Genomic DNA, 18,606 nt, shown 5'->3' on the forward strand with positions numbered 1-18,606 from the left:
TGTTGGAATATTACTGCATTTATTGCTTCTTGCTGATTTGGTAATTTTGAGCCACATCTTTTTTACTTCTTTTTTCTCACAAAAGGCAGGCGTGATTCACTGTGCTCACCTAATCCCTTCTGTTCTGCTGCTGTTTATTTGAGATTCATACAAGCAGACAACTCAAAAGGGAGATAAAATCACCCTAGAGGCTTTATCTCACCTATCTGTTCCTCAAAAGGGCCCATTTGACTTGGAAAGGAAGACGATGATTTGATTCCTAACAAGAAGTGTCCTCCTTTGATCTGATACTCCTGCAGAACCACCCATTCTCCCAGATCTTTTCAGCGTGATACTTTCCCTTTGTTTTTTTTCTTCATCCCTGCTTCATTTTACCGTAACACATTTGAAATAACTCCCACCCATCTCCCAGGGAAAAACCATATCTCACCCACTGGTGCTCTGGCATAACTGCAAAACTCACAGCACTGCCTCTGTTCCAGTTGCATCTTCAGATGATAAAAGCCTATCTAGATGGTCTTGCATTTAAGACAGCAGATGCTAGTATTGCCACATTTCAAAGGACCCCAATCAATCCGCTTCCTTCATTGTCCCATTCTTGCAAAAACCTAGACAGCCTGAGGCTTTGTAGTTTTTGAAGTGCTCTAATCTGGACAGATCTTACCATCGCTGTCATAATTGATTAAGCCATTGCCAGCATCCCCTGCATCTCCTGAGAGCTGTCATGGTTCACATTCATCAGGGCACGCTCCAAAGTTCACACACTTCCACAAGGCACAGCTCAGTGAGGGTTGGGCATCATTAGAATAATAATACTTTGCGCTTGCATCTCGTCTTTCATCTCAGGATCCTGAGGCACTTTGAAAATACTCAGAGTCCATTTCTGTTCCCCATCGTCACACTCTGTTATATTGCACAACAATCCCCTCCCATTCCAAAAATATTCCATGTAGCCGTTTGCAGAGTGAGACACACTAAGAACAAGTAAATACTTACCAAATAATGGGCACCACATTTTTAGAATCATAGAATCATACAATGGCTTAGGTTGGGCAGGACCTTAAAAATCATCCAGCTCAAGCCTGCTGCCATGGGCTGATTGCCACCCACCAAATCAGGCTGCCCAGGGCCCCAACCAACCTGGTCTTCAACACTTTTTAGGTGAAAACTTACTCCTGTTCTACAAATAAAGAAACAAGGGCTATGTTTACAATGGTCTGCTAAGGGTGGGTGAAAGCTCATCTTCCACACAAGCATAATCTCCAGCAGTAGCAAATCACCCCCAAGCAGGATGTTTGTGACCCAAAATGCAGGCATGATCATACAGTTTTCTTGCAGGCAGACTGTGAAGGAGCCACATGGGTGGGAGATGGGCACAATGGTGGATATACTGCATTTACAGGTGGTCTGCAGCATCTCCTTTCAGTCCTGCAGATGGTTTGCCAAAATTAATGCAGATGACTCATTCCAGGAGCTAGCAGAGAGCACAGCATTCCTCAATTCCGGTTCAGCAACTAGTCACTGCAGCTTCCCACCTTTCACTGGCCCATGCCTTCACTAGTATTTACTGGCCAGAAAATAAGTATATATTAAATGAATTTTTACAAGATTACAAGATTACAAAAATCTGGGCTGCCCAGGGAGGTGGTGGAGTCACCAACCTTGGAGGTGTTCAAGGAAAGTTTGGATTTTGTGTTGAGGGATATGGTTTAGTAAGAAGTATTGGTGATAGGTGGATGGTTGGACTGGATGATCTTGCAGGTCTTTTCCAACTTTGGTGATTCTGTGATTCTGTGAAAAAAAATAAAAAAATTTCCATGATCCAAACAACTGAAAGGATACTTATTCCATTTGTGTAAACAGGTAGAAATGCAGTGGTTACATGGTTTTTATGATTATTTTTTTTTTTAATGCACTTGCAAAACTAGGCAACAAAGAACAAGCACATGTTGATCTTGGTGTTCATTCTGTAGGAAAGGAGGATGTCTGTGTGTCAAGTGATTTTACAACAGTGCTTTTTCTTCAAAAGGAAGTGTGTATAGAGGGGATTATTCCCCTCTGTAAATGGGGGCTGTTCTGAGCTCAGGCTGTAGATCTGTCAACGAGTGGCCAAGAAGGAACAAGGGAAGAGGCCACCAATAGAGATAAGGAGGCAGTTTGACTAAGGGACTTGGTGTCATTACAGGCTGCCAAAAAGCACAAAGGGAAAACAGCACAGTCAACATGGAGCAGAGCCTTGTTCTGGAATGCCAAGGAGTCCCATTTTGCTTGATCTCTATTTGTTTCTTTGTTGCTTCCTAAGATGAAAAGATTGTACCTCTGCTATCTGCTCCCTCATTTTCTTCTGTCCAGGCTGAAAGAAAGAGAAAACAGCAGGTTACTAAATTAAAACAAAGCAGATTTCTAGAGTAAGGGCAAACTGACTAGGAAAACCAGGAGCCATCTCTACTCCTACCAGCTGGAGTTTCTCCCAGTTCTACAGCCATTAAAGTTATGAAATGTTTGGATGTTTTACTAATTCCATTAAGAACCAGAAAGGCTGTTCCCACCATGACCAGAAAATGAAGCAGCAGCAATCACACGGGAAAATGCTCAGCTTTCCAGACTCAGCAGTTTTATTAGTGCAAATACCCTCCAGATAGCCAGCTAAACATTTGACTGCTTCTTTACACTGAACTCTAGTTCAGCCTGCAGGAGCTAACCTGGTGTTACTAGCTCGCTTCTCCAGCCTATTTCATCAGGAATACCCATTGATGGAAGGGCTCTGACCTGTGATTCAGATGAGTATGACTATGGACAAGCTGTTAATTGTGTCTGTGTCTCAATTCTCCAGCTGTGAAATGGAAATAACAGCACTTACATGCTGCAAAGCGGTATTAAGGCTATTTTTGAGGCACCTGGTGAATAATGCTAATAAAAGTCTTGGAAGCACCACCCCCCGCCATTACCAGACTTGATGTCTGGGCTGCATCTAGTTCTTCCCTAGGACTTCTCTAACATCAGTAAGCGTGAACACAATGGGCTTAAGGCATTTTTTCCTGAGCTTTCTGGTGCTGTGTATGCTTTTTGCTTGGTCATTCATCTCCTGCAGTCAAGTGATTCTGGATAATCTTGATCTTCACTAAAATAAAACTTAACATTTCACAGTCAGAAGACTACAGGATAGAAGGCGGTGGAGAACTGAAATGAAAACTTGAAAGCATGAATACAAAAACAGCTGAAACAGCCCAACGTTAATTACTTTAGAATGTCATGATTTCTATGTTGATAGAGGGTTTTTTCAGGACAAAAATAATGATTCTTAAATGCAGTGTTGACAACACTGAGTTTTGCTCTTCCTGTTTTTTTCTCCTTCAGGTGCTGTTGCAGTGCAGATCAGATCAGCACAATTCACTCCAACTCACTCTTGCAGTTTCCCAAATTACAAGCCCAGCACTGCCTGGTGCTTTGAGGAAAACTCAGCAAGAAACTGAATTTGAAGCCAGCTCATGCTTTGGCAATCTTGCTCACCAGGCAGCAGCGTTACAAGTGCATTAACATTTAGCAAAATTGTACACGGTCCTGCCTTGAGGAGCTCATGGCATCACCATACAGACAGAGGGACGAGAACAGGAAGCCACATTAAAAGCAAAATAATTAAGCAGACATGTTTGTTATGTATTCTTGCAACCACATCAAGCTCAGGCAAAGGGAGGAAATTATCATGTCCTTGAATGTGATCCCCGCTCACACATCCAGGTCTTGGCAGTCACGCGCAACTCGGCACAGTTGGGCACAGCTTCCCAGCTCCTTTCCCAGGGCCAGATCTGCACTGGGCTGTGCAAAATGCGACAGGGAGGCACTCAGGAGTTTGTTGCAAGCCACACATGTAATTAAATCACAGGCTGGTTCAGCTAGAGAAAGCAAGCACAAGCTATGTGAAACCTGCTAACATTTTCAAACCCTGTGATGAAAAATTCCTCCTTGCAGTCTGTGCCAAATGGAGTGAGTACAGTCTGCCGTTCCCCAGGTCCTCCCAGTGCAAGTTGGCTTCTTCCTGTGTCAGCCCTATTTCAGGCACAGCTGTACAGACCCCAGTCCAGTCCAGGCTCTTGTCCATCACAGACAGAAAACTCCTGGTAGCTCTTTCGTCGCAGGGGTGGGGTGCATTGCATGTGGCCCTAGCCTGAAAGAAGGGACAGCTTTGTCTTGTCTGGATCTCATCAGAGAGGGGTTGATCTTTCTAGGAAAATGAAAGTGTACCTGGCAGTGGCACAAAGGAAAGAAGGTCTTCTCAAGACCCAAGGAAGAGTGTCAGACACAGAACCTTGCAGGGACTTGCTCAAGGTCATGGAGCGTGTCCCTGCTGGAGCTGGGCAGAGGGGAGGACCTGCATTTCCAGGGCTGAACCATACTCTATTTCCTTAAATGAAGACAGGACAAGTAAAACAGGATTTAAAAATATGATCAGGTTATAGAAACATCGTCTGTAATAGGGATGTGAGCACTTCTAGATGATGATGTTACTAGCAAGAATCTATTCCTAAAATGTGACAGAACATGATTTGTCCTTGACTGTTCTACAGAGTTTAACTATAATGAAGATCACTCCAACTTCTTTGGGTACTCCAAGTCTATAATAGCAATTTTCACAGTTCAAGTCACAAGGGGCAATATGACATGGTAGAAGGAGGAATGCCACTCAGAGGGACCTTTACAGGCTAGAAAGGTGGGCCCAGGGGAGCCTGATGAGGTTCAACACAGCAAAGTGCAGAGTTTTGCACTTGGGTGGAGGAATCCCAGGCATCCATACAGACTGGAAGGAGCGGTCCTTGAGAGCAGCCCTGCGGAGAAGGACCTGGGGTCCTGATGGATGAAAAGCTTAACATGAGCCAGCAGTGTGCCCTTGTGGCTCAGAAGGCAAATGGTGTCCTGGGCTCCATCAGAAGAGGAGTGGCCAGCAGGGACAGGGAGGTGAGTGTCCCCCTCTACTCTGCTCTTGTGAGGTCCCATCTGGAGTACTGAGTCCAGGTCTGGAGCCACCAGTACAAAAAGGACGGGGAACTATTGGAGAGGATCCAGAGGAGAACTATGAAGATGATCAGGGGACTGGAGCACCTCCCCTATGAAGGAAGGCCAAGGGAGATGGGCTTGTTCAGCCTGGAGAAAAATGTTTGTGACCTCATTGCAGCCTTTCAATACCTAAAGGGAGCCTATAAACAGGAGGAAATCAACTCTTTGAAAGGGTTGACAACTGCAGGACAAGGGGAAATGGTTTTAAGTTGAGGGAGGGAAGATTTAGGTTGGATGTCAGGGGGAAATTCTTTACAGAGAGAGTGGTGAGGTGCTGGAACAGGCTGTCCAGAGTGGTTGTGGATGCCCCATCCCTGGAGGCGTTCAAGGTCAGATTGGATGGGGCCCTGGGCAGCCTGGTCTAGTATTAAATAGGGAGGCTGGTGGCCCTGCCTGTGGCAGGGGGGTTGGAGATTCATGATCCTTGAGGTCCATTCCAACCCTGGCCATTCTGTGATTCTGTAATTCTGTGATTCTGTGATTCTGTGACCTGATCATACTATGCATAAGTGGTCAGTATGTATCAGAAATTTAGCATCCCTCTGCAGAAATACATCAGGCTGCTACATAGAGCACTGCACATCCTACTCTCCCTCTGCACAGTTTATTGATTTCTTAAAGAGAAAAAAAGTAAATGGGCTGGATCTGTAGCTGATGTAAATCAGCTTCTCCCTCCTGCAGTCAATGGATCTACATCAGTGGGCACTAGCTAAAGATGTGGCCCAGTGAGTTTAGTGCCATGAGGTTATGAATCACTGCTATTATGTGGTGCTGCATGTTCTTGCCTGATCCCTTCTCCCCATCTCCCTGACGGGAGCAAAGCAGCCCTCCTCGCAATGCTGCCAGCAGCAAGGGGAGAAGAGAGAATAATGTTCAGTTATCTTCTGCATGTTTTTCCAATAGAAAATTACAGCAGGGGATGTGGCCCCCTGCTAATTAGAAGTCATATCCTGTGGGGTTCTCTTTTTCCCCTGTGCGCCAGTGTGCATATGTGTATTAAATACTGATAACTGGCACAAATAAGGAGAAGTAGTAGATTCTGTGCAGTTATTGTTCTAATGCAGATTCCTTTCATAGGCCTATTTTTACTTAGCTTCAGAAATGTTCAGCCAGCCAGCCAGCCTGTTTATGCTAGGCTTTAGCATGAGAAGACAAATCTGGTGGAGAATTCTTCAGCCAAACCTGACTTATATCAACTGATCTGTTCCTGGGTTATGAGAGTATCACATTTCTTTCACTGCCATTCACTGCATAATCTGAAATCCCACCATGACTGCTCTGTGTTTCAGAACGGGCAGAACCTAGAGACGGTAATGCAGTACACAGGAAGCATTTCTGTGTAGCTCATCTACAATCCAGTTTAAGTTTTCAAAGAGACTTAACCTTATTGAAATTCAACCCTGTGGTCAATAAAGCCCTTACATTCCTCCCAAAGCTCAGCAAAGAAGCGTGGGCACTGAAGGCTGAGATTAGCAGGCAGAGACATCCCATAGGGATGACACAAGCAGTGACATTGTGCTGGCACTGTAGAGTGAAGGGTGTGATTCCCCACGTCACCCAATGGCACTCCTCCCCTACTTTTGCACCAGGGTCAACTCCATGCTTTATGTGGAACGTCTGGTAGTGAGGACCATGCCAGTGCAAAGCTGCTGCTTTGGGCATCGCACAGGAAGAACACTGCTCTCCCTTTATCCCGCTAGCTCTGTGTCTCAAGCTTTTACAGCCTTGCAAGCCCATGGGGCACAAGTACCTAGTCATCCTGTTCTTCAGGTTGTCCCTAGCATGTGGCTGCAGCTCTGCAAGAGCCCATGGCACTGAAACATAAAAAGCATAACCTCCTAGCAACGTTATCACCAACCTCTTCCTCCACCCTGTGCCAACGTATCACATATGCTCTCATTCCATCAACCAACCCAGCCATGTCTCACACATAGAAGGATGATACTTGAGATGCCTGTTACATCATGACGCTGCGAGACACAATTACACTTCTTTGAAATGTACCCAGCATCTATTGCATCATGAGAGAAGGATGAAAGTGTTTCTTTAATAACATATTAGCCAATGTGTTTAACGAACGCATTTTAAGTGCCAACTGAAGACAGAAGAAGGTGTATTTCAACATGCATTAGCTGATCAAGGGAAATCTCAGGAGGAAGTCCAAAGGGAACAAATGAACTTGGCAATCTGGGGAATCCAGCCCACATAATTAAATGGGAATTAGGACCCTAATTCACCAAGGTACTTAAAGACAGATTTTTAGAAGTAGTTAGTGAGTTAAACATTTAAATACCTTTAAAAATCTCATCCACAAATATGTAATGATCTCTAAGCTTGTGCTCAGATCCATCACTGTTTATTTCAGCCAAGTAAGCAGTTCTAAAATATTCTGCTGAATCACACCCTAAATAAAATTTAACAAGCTAATCCAGAAATTGACTAAATCCTATGCAAGCTGCTAAGGGAAGGTTACTCCTCTCCTTTGTATGTTTTGGAACCTTCTCATAGAATAACATCTCAATATTTTGTTAAAATCTGTAGGTTTGTTAATAAAAAAATCCACGTCAGTATTCCCGAGATGAGCAGAGTTTTGAGTTTCAAACAGCAGAATTAATAATCACCAACTGTACAACAATATGGAGATTTACAACACAGAAGGATCCACATGACATATAGAAGTTAGATTTTATAAACAGCACTTCTCTCTTTTCGTGCTTAAATAGGAATACCAGTCACAGTTGCCGCTGAACACTAACCCAGTAGGAACCTCAGAGGGGGAGGATGTGAGAGGAAGAGGATGCTCAGATACCACAGGGATGGGCATTGCGTAAGAGCAGGAGTCAAATAATGAATCCTACACCAGCAAGTGAAAGTGGCAGAGAACTAGGGAGAGACTGAGGTTGTGAAATCTGTCTCAGTTGGATGGGTGGAGAGTGAAGAGGTAAAGACCATGCACTGGGACTCCTCAGCTCTGACTGGCTGCTCCTAAAATGTTTCAAAAAACATTTTGAGAAGCAGAGGGAATGATTCTTGGGGTGAGAAAGAGATCTTTGGCTCTCTGTAATTCTCTCACTCCTGCAGTGAAAACAAAAGAAATCTTGGGCAGATCTTGAGAGAGTGAGATCAGATACTGGAGATTGCTTTAAAGCATCTCCAAAAGAACTAGCTGACACCACACGCTGCAATGAAAACCTGATAAGCATCAAGTACTCAACCTTCAAATAGAAATAACGCGCTTCTTTGCACCCAAGGAGTGAGTCTCTGCCCACATCTCCAGAGCCTGAGGTGCCTCGGGTGCTGGTCGTGCCACACAAGCACTGCACAAACACCCCAGTTTGCCAGGGCCCCAAGCCACACTCAAGGTGATGTGTGCACATGTAGGTGGTGAGGAGGTGTGAACACATCCCGTCTCCGCTGGTCATGGGGACAGCATGTTCTACCCTGCTTCTCTTCTTGCAGACCCCACCCTGGCATAGGCAGGTGTTACCCTCAAACAAAGCTGAGAGCAATTTTTCCAGTCAGTACAAAACTGTTATTTGTCCATACCAAAAAAGTAACTGTTTTAAAAAGAACTCTTCATGTTTGTCAGTAGTCTCATGTGCTATTCTCAGTATGTGCAAGTGCAAGAAATTGGACTACATATATGTTTTACTAAAATTACTCTGTCGGGGAAGGTGTGTTTTCTGGGTTTTCTGGTGAAAAATGGTATTGCTTTTGAAAAGGCACTTTAAACTGCATTTTTACTTCCCAGCTCAAGTTGTAATATGCTTTGGATCCAACCTGGGCTACCAAAGTTTGGTCAAGTACACGCAGATGTGTGGAAGTATCATGGGCATAAATAAATTTGTGCAGATAAAACTAGATGGTACTGATGGAAATTATAAAAAACTCATCAGAAGGATTGTTGGTGTGATTGGTGCTTTCACAGTGAAGGAGAATAGCTGCTATTCATGTCACAAAACATTTTGGGCTGAGGTTATAACTGTCCTTCACTAAACAAAACACTGCAATGAGATAAGACAGTCCTATGATGAGTTCTATGGGTGTAAATACACTAGCACAATTTTTAGTGTAAATTTTACTCTGCAAACAGTGAAGTTGTGAGGAGGTGTCTGCACCATTTCTTCCTTTCAACAGATTTCAAATGGCTTAACTCCTCTGTTCCTTACAGTGGTGAGGAATCCATGGTACGTAAGGCTGCAGCAACATTCTGTGTGGAGTGAGTAGACAGTCCTCCTTCATCTGGAGCTGGTTTTGCTGATTGTCCTTGCCTAGCAACTGCAGGTGACCACCTTCAGCTCTTCTGCCACAGCAAAATGTTTTGATTTTCCCTTCTCCAACCCAAATCTGCTTCAGTTCAATTATTTGCATTTTTTTTTAATTGACCAGGTGCAAGGGGACAGCATCTTTCCTAAAGACCGCTCCACCAGCAGCCCGTTGAAGGCTACTTTTGGCAGAGGGATAATGACAAACTGGCAGAAGGCACTAATGAGTTTGATCATGTATTTTTGCAGCCAGAAGGTTCTGTAGTTGGAAGGATGCTTGCAGCTAAGCTGTGTTCTTAGTGACAGCACAGAAAATCTGTGGAAACTCATTAAGCAGTGGCTTGCCCTCATGTTCACTTCAGTGTTCAGCATTGGAGGTCTCACCTCTGAACCACCCATGGGGACTGTTTCCAAGTGGGTAGGAGTAAAAAGGCAGTATGAACATAGACATAGCTTAGTAACAGTCCAGTGAAAGAGTTACAAAAGGCAAAGACCTAATCAAAATCTGGAGGAATTTCAAAATGTAGGGAAAATTACAATGTAACATTTCAGAAGAAAAATAAGGGCATAGAAAATTTCTGAAGTGCAGAGAAACAAACAAACAAACAAAAAAAACACCACTGAAATAATTATGTTTGACTATTCCTTACTACTCACAATGGTTCCTAATGCTTCTTCACAAGGAGATCCTGTAATCTTTGAAAGCCTGACCAAATCCGGATTTTTAGAATTGGAAAAAGCAGCTACTGATGTTTGGGACCTGTGAAGAATAGTCTGGTGTCAGTGCCCCAGAAAAAGCAGAGATGGTCAGATTTTCTAAATTCCTGGGAGTGTAGTGGTGACATGAGCAGAGGCTCCTGCACCTGGAGGCACACCAGCTACATTTCACTGTGTCTGCTGTGGCTTGATGCTGTTAATAGAAACTGTGTTTCTTTGGACTTTCTCCTTTATGTATGTGCTCTAGAACAGTATTTCCTGGGAGCTTAGTCTTCCCTAATCATTCAAAAAGCAGAGAGGCGAATAAACAGATTTTGACATGCCTCCTTGGTCAATCCACTTGGAAAGTGGATAACTAATTACAGCTGATCATTTCTTCTGCATTTTTTTCCTCTGAAGACCGGGAGGAAGCAAGAAGTATCACACCGCAAACTTCTGCTCCAAAGGAACACTAAGACTCGTGCTGGGAAGACTGGGGTAAAATCTCATGCTATTGTAGTTTTGTTGCATGGCCTTGGGATGATGATGACATGGCCTTGCCTAAGACTCCACAGAACATGAACATGTCTGATTTACTATATGTAAAACAGTTTGACAACAAAAAGTACCATATCAGCATGAAGAATAACTCCCATGAGTTAAGCTTTGCAGTTCCAGGCTTCCAGGCAATAGATTGAAAGTGTCCTACGAATTTTACACTAAACCTTTGCAACTGTCCACTGACAATGAAATTGCATTACACTTCAGTGGGCATTTCTCCTGCTAGAGAGGTGTGAAGGAAATACCTTTTGTTCTCTGCTGAGGCATTAATTTATGTGCAAATGTTTTTTTGCATTTCCTGTGAATGGGAAACCAAACACCAAGGGGAAAAAATCAAGCTCACACTTAAAAGAGGCATGAACTTTGATTTTTATCAAAGCATCTCACATTCCTGGTGCTTTACCGCAGTGCATATTTGATGAAATAACTCATCAAATGGGAGTGAAAGGCAACTTATGTAAATAAAACAGTTCACAAAAATGTATTGCATCTGGAATGGCAGGAAAGAGTATCCCAGTGTGGGCCTAAGGTTTCATAAGTAACTATTAATTTCAATTAATTAAGGGGTAATGCCTGAAAGTCCTTCACTTTCAAAAACTAGTAAGTTGTCAGGGATTGCTGGAAGATTAACCATTTTCCCAGGTAGATTTGCTCTGGACATCAAAAGGAAAATTAGAGTTTATTAGAATTAGATACGCAAATAATTTGGAAGACCTAGGTCTTAACTGCTCCAGGCCTCGGTGTCTCAGTGTTTAGGGGGCAAAATCTAGGCTGCCTCTCATAGAAATACTTCAGGAAATACAGCCAAGAGGCTCTGAAAACATCATGATACTCCTGCTTCTGGAAGAGATATTTAGGACTAATTGAATATGATTTTATGATTCTCAAGCAGAAGAGTGAAATTAGCAAACCAATAATATTTAATGATTTATTTCAATAGCAAAGATCATTTCATTTCATGAATAATAGTAATCATGTACGGTATATTAATATCTAAAGACTGAAATGGAGTTAAAATGGAGAGTACAGATGCATTGTCATCAGTAGTCCTTGATAGTGTAGTAAGGTAAGTACTATTATTACCAGTTACATGAAAAGGGGCAAGGGTTGTATGGAGTACCCAGTTTATAAGCATAGTTCATAAAGCACATATAATTTGGATGATATGGGAATTTTAAAGAAAAAAATATATGTGTGCTTTTTATTACTTAGAGGAAAAGGTAAAAAGACCTGTAATACCACTATAGGTCTTGTTCCTTAGTCTGATAACAAACTGTTAAAACTTCCATCTGTTTCTGTTAAGGTTGCACTGAAGAGCATTGAAGGGCATTTAACTTGTCATTTATACTAGATGAGCAAACAATACTTCTATGATTTTCAGAAAACCTTTCATATGAATTCAGAAAACTAAATCTTACCAGAGTGTTTATCTCCATCTTTATTAACAGTATACAATATAAAAAAAGTTTTACAGTAATATCCATAGCACTGCTGATAACTACATCAGAATATATAGTCCAGCCATCATATGTATTTTCAAAAAGAATTGTAATAAGTGCCAGTTCAGAAAAAAAAACAAGGATAATGTGCTTTATCAACTAGATCTATTAGAAGCATGGTTGCAGTACAAGCAGAGAGTTTGAATTAGTTTTAGCGATTAGTTCAGGTATCAGTGTTGATGCTTAAGCTAAAAGATGATAATTCTTGCCTGTGCCCATGCTTGCCTGATTACAGACAGCTTGAGTGTCTCTGCAGATACCCACAGCTGCATTCTAGACTGCCACAGTGACTTTTTAAACCAAAGCCAGGAAGAGATTCAGCAATTTGACCTTAGTTCTACTGAGCATGTAAACTCTGCAGACGTTAAGGTCAATGGCACTAGAGAAGCGAAAAATTAAAAATTCACTTCACAGAATCAAGGCTTATAAAATGTACTAGCACTATCAAATGATCTGTAGATGACCAGAAGTCCATAGACATTTTGAGAACTGACTCTTTGAGGGTCTGTCATTACAGCTGAAAAAGACCTGGTCATGTAGTAACTCTTCTGAGTTTTGCATCTGTCAGAAGGGAACCATATTGCCCCAAGTGTTCATGCTGCAAAGCTGCTTGCACTCTCACACTCTGAGGTACACCAACCTTATGCCACTAGTCATGTAGGACCTTGATGTCTGAACACTTAAGTGTTTACATACTAGAAACTCGGCCACACTGACTGAATCTCATCTAGAAAGGTGTGAGGAGTTCATCTGTTAAGATATGACTACTATTAGCAGAGTGCCTCTAACTGACATAAGCAATTAATTGAAAATATTCTTAACTGCCTCCCATAGACAGAATACATGTTTGGGGGGGGGGGGTTCTAGGTAAATCCACGTTTCTCCTACCAGCAGATGGTAGTGGAATCCTGTTACTGGAGGACCACTTTCCCTCTCCACTAATTCACACCTATGTGGTTCTGCTCTGAAAAATGAGAATTGCTGCTGTATAAAAATGAAGCATTTGTCCTTTGGTAATGTATTCCTTACAAAGTGCTGGTTCAGCACAGGAGAAGAAAGAGGACTTGACTATTGCTAAGACAGTACTTCCTCTTGAATTTCCAGTAAAAATTCGGGATTAAAAACTAGTTCCTCTACACAGTAGTTTGATTTAGCAGAATTACACATATGCAGAAGTTCTAAAAGTAGAGCAATTCCATTGAGGATGAAAAGCTGCTCCTAAGTCATAGGTTTGCTGGAAAAAAAAAAAAAAAAAAAAAATTGTACTTTTTTAGAACGTGGATTAAGTTCATGTTGATTCTTTGCTTCACAGTTGAATCTGGAGACCTTAAGTGTGTTATATCCTTTATTTTACAGTGTGCCAAATGAATGAAGAGGTGAAGGGATTTGGCTATGGTGAAATAGCTATTTGGTAGTAGTGTTGACAACAAACCTGTGCTGATACATGCCAACTAGCATGGCCATTGTTTGTTAGCAATACCAGGTTCTGGATCAGCATGAACACCCTTCCGCTACTGCAGCATCTTCTTTTGACAAAACTTATTTCTTTGAGGCAAACAAATCCATACTTTGAAAAATATCATAGAATCATAGAATGGCTAGGGTTGAATCAGAGAATGTCTTGTGTTTGATTTTATGAAAGAAAACTTAAAAACAAGTCCCAACCTCCATGCCTTGGGCAGAGTTTGCCTAGAATACCTAAAGCGAAGGGGCATCCACAGCTTCTCTGGGCAACTTGTTACTGCATCTCACCATGTGAATAAAGAATTTCCTACTAATGTCAACTGTATCTTCAGAGGGACAAGTTGTTACTGTACTCAGCCCCAAAATAGTTTCCAAATTCTAGAAATTGTTGTAAATCTCAGAAAGAATCTGCAGTCTTGACTATAGGAATAACTTCCACCAAGATCTGAAGATTTGGCTCCACAGGTTTTTAACTTACCAAGTTGTACAGTAGAAGTTATAATCTTTACCTTCTTCATTCAAGGAATACAATTTGTTACTTAGTGCAATAGTAGTAATTATACAGAATCAAGAACTTGCTGGGATCTTTCAGGCAATATTTGTGTCAATACATGAAACAAATCCAAGATTTATTTCCCAGGCAAAGGAGCTTGATCATTATTTATGTTCCCTGACATAGTTTGGGTTTGTTCATTCTCTGGAAAAAAAAATCCCTAGGTACATTTTAGAGGTTACCATTGGCCAAAGATCATTCCCAATAGGCAATTTGGATGTAGTCAACCATTCTGGTATGATAAAACAGATTAACCATAGGAGATGGGACATGTGGACCAGTGCCAGAAAATGGTCCTACATACTATTACTCGTGTGGACACATATTCAAAGAGCTGTTTGAGCTCTAATTGCTGTTTGAGGAAAGAACAAGGCAATTTGTTAGAGGTTTTAAAACCATATTTATCACTGCCCTAGTCAGACACATAAATAAACGCACAGGATGTTGCTATCATTAAGTAACCTGATGCCAAGTCTCTGTGGCTATGTCTATACTAAGTAAAAAGGCCAGAGGCTGTCTCAGGATGGGATGGCTGATGCCCAGACAGCTGGATTCCCCCTTCTCCTAGCAGCACCACTGAGTCAGCCTGCCTGTTGCAAAGCTGTTGGCTTGGTCTGCCCCTGAACCGTGCCAGAATACTGCCCAGGAGAGCTATCTGGGGTAGGCTTTTTGGATGAAGATGTGACTGGGATTGACCTCATGCCTTTACAATAACAGTTTATACATAGCTGTGTTCTCTGGAGCTCTCTGAAAACACAGACAGTACAGCAGGATGAACAACTACTAACTTCTGCTGAATATTTGCAGCACAGTAGATTTTCATTCCTATTTTCTTTACCTTCATAGCATCAACTAAGCAGCCTTCCATGAGTTCTGTGTATCTCTTCCTCATAATGAAATTCCTCAGCTAGTGAAAGGTGCGATAGAAACAGTCCAGGGCTCCAAAGGAAAATCCCTTCTGTGGAAAGCAGGAGGCAGAGGTGCCCAGCCGTGGATCGTTTTTGTGTTGATTCAGCACTATGAAAGCTATTTCTGTCCTCATTCTAGAGACTCAGAATTTTTTTAGCATCCATAAGCGCAGAGCTGAAAAGTAGGTCAGGTAGAATAAGCGTAACAAGACAGGCCATTCCTGGGGAAGTGGAAAGTTCAGCTATTATAAGGACAGTTGTGACAAGTTTAGCTTTGGCATTCGCTGATCAGGATCTCTCAAACAGCTAATAACTTCAGCCTTCTCCCAAAAGGACAATGGGGCTGTGCTTGTCCTTAAGCATTTTGTGAAGTTAACAGCAGAACCGTGAGGATATATTTTAGGGACTGAATATTCAATTAAATAAGCAATTTCAAGTTACTTAGGACAGGATAATAAAGTAGCTTCAGAAATTACTCTTTGCATTACACAGTCAGTTACAGGGCATTTCATTTTTAACTACAATATGTTAATGTGAGGGATCTGATTAACAATGAACCTAACAACTGTGTGTGACATGATTCATGCCTATTCAGATGTATTAATATAATGTAATGAAATATTTTCCAATCGTAACACTATTAATTATGTGTAAACTATCTAAACTCAGGTTTTGGTAAGAAAAAAGAGCAATAGTGTTGTTACTTGTTATTTTACTTACAAAATAGTTGCCAGCTTTCAGAAACATCTCAGTAAATATGAAACTCTAATTTTAAAGCTTCTTTAATATTCATACCAGCAAAGCTGGAAATCTTATGTAATTTATTATATAAGAATATCTACAAAAGCAAAAAAAAAACCCTCCAAATTCCAACCATAACATTTACAAGCTTGACCAGGTAAAAGTTAATAGATATTAACATAGAGGCTGTTCAAATATTTTTGCAGTATTCATGCCAGACCCCTCCCGCATTCAGCGCCACACACATCTGGCTCAGCTCTCACTCGTGGCATAGATCAGCTCTGGTAAGACAGACACAATCTGATGATCCCATTAGAAGGCAAAAGTTTGTAGCATCATAGCCAGAAAGACTAACAATAGTAGGATTGTTGACTCAATGGGGCACTAGTGAAGAATTTTGGAGATATCAGTTCTCACTTCACCTGAGTCACAGGTTCTACATCATGGTTCATCTGTATTTAAGACTCCCTCTGGAGAGTGTGAAGAGTAACATATGAGGTGTGTCAGTGACAAGGGTCCAACGAACATGTTCAGTGGTTCAATTCCTTCTTTTCAACCTTCTTGCACTTAAGATGTACCTGAATGCTAACTAACTAGGATGTTGATCTTCGGGTGGCCCCTAAAAAACCTGAAAATTCACTTGAAATACATAAAATTTTCTACTTTATATATGAAAAGTCTACAAATTACTGGCTGATTTTTCTTCTTTCCCACAAATACCAAAAGCCAGATGTGTTTTAAAGTAGAGTCAGAGATTCTTGCTTTAGTGAAATACCAGAACAGTTTGCCCAGAGAGGTGGTGGATGCTCTCATCCCTGGAGACATTAAAGGTCAGGATGAATGGGGTTCTGAACAACCTGATCTAATTGTAGGTGTCCCTGATCATTGCAGAGGAGTTCAACCAGATGACCTTAAAGGGTCCCTTCCAACTCAAATGATTTTGTGATTCTATAACTCCCTGCTAGTACCACCATGCTGTAGAAAATCCTTATCCAGCATCCCACCACCACTCACTTCCCTAGAGCAAAAAGAACTGGTAGCACTTGTTTTGGCTATGCCCAAACCTGGCTAATTTTTGGAGATCAAAACAAGCTTTCAATCTCACTTACACATCTACAGGCATATTGTACACAGCTTTAGGTGATGCTCAGAGCCAAGAGACTCTCTTGGGAATAGTTTTTTTTCAATTAATTTTCTCACACATGCATTGCCTGCACAGGAAACACAGAAAATATGATAAACTGTGTAGTTAATAAAATTACCAAATGTCATAGAATTTTTTGTAATTTGCTTTGCAGGCTTTTCAGCTGAAGAAAGTCATCGACAGCTGGGTAGCTCCAAAATACTTTTCAAATTAGAAAAGTTACATTTAACATTTCACAGTCACTCAAAGATCATTAACCATTGCACTTCACATTCTTCGTACTTAATAGCATCTATTAATAACAATCTGATATTCTGAGTTCCCTTTCACAAGGAAAATATGACACATCTCTCCTACAGCCATGAAAACTTGTAAGATACCGTAACATTTGGAATTTCCTAACTTTTCAATGCTTCATCTCACATGAATCAAATGCAGGAAATACTGGGCAATTTTAAGACTGGCAGGAGATTAGGGGGTTCCGCTTTTGTTTTAGACTTTTCTTTTGAGGTAGGAATTTGTTAATTTTTGTTTTGCATATAATTTCATAAGTATTTTTAAGCACAAAATAAGGAAACAAGAAAATTTGGTTCAGTGTCTAAATTGTACTTCTCAGAGTTTTAATAGGCTTTTTCTGTACTAACTCAGTGGGTAAATTTCTCTTCTCATACATGGAGAGTTTTATATTTGTTCTGTTAAAACTGTATCCTCAAATCATGATCTTATCTGATTTTCCCAGAATTTTGATTCTATTGTGAAAGAAATGGTGTAACAATAAGACCTGCACACAAGTGACTGCACACGTGTTAAGATTTTGGTGGAGATCTCACATGAAACAGCAGTGAAGCCCACGTGATATAAATTGGCACAGTGCCCTAATTTGATGGGGCTTCACAAGCACAGGCACATATTTATCTCCAAGGGCTGCTTTTACAGTAATATCTCTTATTTTATTACGGTGGCCTCCAGCATCAGAGGCAAATGTTGGTGGTATGGCAGTAGGAGTTGAACCTTCCCACCAATACTGTTACATTTTTTTGCAGAGGGACAGTCTGACAGAATGGCAACTGATATGGAAGTTCAGATGAAGCAAACAGGATGCCATTGAATCCCTCCATGTGGAAAAAATGGCACCCATTGACATTCATCAATGCTTGATGAACATTTTGGAGATCAAGCTGTGGATGTCAGCACAGTGAGGTGATGGGTGATGCATTTCAATAGTGGCAATATTGACAGCGGGTGGATTTTTGCAGGTGTGGCATGAAGGCTCTTGTTTATTGCTGGTGATAATAGTGGTGACTGCGTTGAAAAATGGTGTTTTGTAGGTCAGAGTTTGTTCTATCAAACAGTGTTATCATGCTCTCTGCTGTAGTATCTATGGAAATAAAAAGAAGGCATTACTCTTCAGTGACCTACGTAAGTAAGCATGTGTTTACCAGTGTGTAAGATCCAGTTCTTCCCCAGCAAAGTGGAAATGTTTACTGCTGCTGTACCTATCACTTAATTGCCATTCATCATTCATCAGCATTCAAACATACACACTAGACACATCCACAACATGAGATAAACAACAGTATAGAGACACCTGAATCAGGAGAGACATCAAACAGCATTTGCCTGTTCACAGATAAACTTATCTCCAAAGACATATTAGACATTTGCAACCACATACAATGTTCATAAGGCATATATGTTGACCTCATTCCTCATCACAGAGCTC

At 41.3% G+C, this 18,606-nt stretch overlaps 1 long non-coding RNA gene across 13 annotated transcripts in view; it reads right to left on the minus strand.

Moving 5' to 3' along the window:
- Nucleotides 1-1,748: 1,748 nt before the first annotated feature.
- Nucleotides 1,749-18,606, minus strand: part of LOC122168057 — a 237,349-nt gene continuing 220,491 nt past the window's right edge. For all 13 annotated transcript variants that reach the window (XR_006171152.1, XR_006171166.1, XR_006171167.1 and 10 more), the window contains one exon: nt 1,749-2,353. This is a non-coding gene — a long non-coding RNA (uncharacterized LOC122168057). The remainder of the gene's footprint in view (nt 2,354-18,606) is intronic.

Source organism: Centrocercus urophasianus, unplaced genomic scaffold, assembly GCF_019232065.1.
Source record: "Centrocercus urophasianus isolate 14NV4802_14NV808 unplaced genomic scaffold, USGS_Curo_1.0 seq_11, whole genome shotgun sequence".
Lineage (NCBI taxonomy): Eukaryota > Metazoa > Chordata > Aves > Galliformes > Phasianidae > Centrocercus > Centrocercus urophasianus.